Genomic DNA, 896 nt, shown 5'->3' with positions numbered 1-896 from the left:
TAAGAAAGCTATTCCATCTGACTTCGTCCGAACCAAAAGTCCTTTCCATTTTGACCGAATTCCGAACGACGAAGTCCTTCCCATTTTGAGCAATATGAATATCCGACAAAGAACGAATTAGAAAATTCGGTTTGGTTTTTTTTCGGGCGGTTCAGGGGTTCAAACCGGATCCAAACCGGTTTAATTCGGTTCGGGCGGTTTAGAGTCTTCTTCTCATCCATTTAATCCGGTTCGGTTAACCGGTCCGCTTTTTCGGGCAGTTTTTTCGGTTGAACCGGTTTTTTTCGGTTTTTGCCCACCCCTACTTTTTACATTCGCCACTTAAGATGGACGTTTCAGAATAAATGTTCTTCTCAGGGATAATTGAGATAATTTTGGAGACACTTTTAGGTGTTATATGCTATATTACCAAGAACATTTGGTTGTTTTGCAGCCTTACCAGCTGTCAGAGTGGATCTAACATGTATCGCAAATTTAACAAAATATTTAAACGAACGAGGGCATCAAGTTAAATGGAATTGAAAATTTGCGGTGTCAAAGTTGAAAAAAAAAAACTTTACGGTGCCAAAGTGAAAATGGGTAAGCTTTGGCGAGCATTTTGTCTAATTTAAATGGTTTTGGGTGCCCCTCACAAAACCTCCCAAATTGACGGGGTGTTTTGCGAAAGTTTCCATCTCAGAAAGGTGCGAAGATGGAAGCCAGCGCGTGACGCGCTAACGCCCGAGGAGTCGAGGACCCCGCCCCAAGTCAGCAAAACCCCATCATTTTCCTGCCCCCGTCTCAATCCAGATCAAAACCCTCACCAACCTCCGTTAACAAAACCCTAAACCTCCCCACTAAAAGCCCTAGCCTTGGTCCTCTCCGATCGCCGCCATGCAATCCCTAACCCTGACCTC

Source organism: Asparagus officinalis, chromosome 7, assembly GCF_001876935.1.
Source record: "Asparagus officinalis chromosome 7, Aspof.V1, whole genome shotgun sequence".
NCBI classification, from domain to species: domain Eukaryota; kingdom Viridiplantae; phylum Streptophyta; class Magnoliopsida; order Asparagales; family Asparagaceae; genus Asparagus; species Asparagus officinalis.
The sequence above is the reverse complement of the archived record's forward strand: the minus strand, read 5'-3'. Positions refer to the sequence as shown.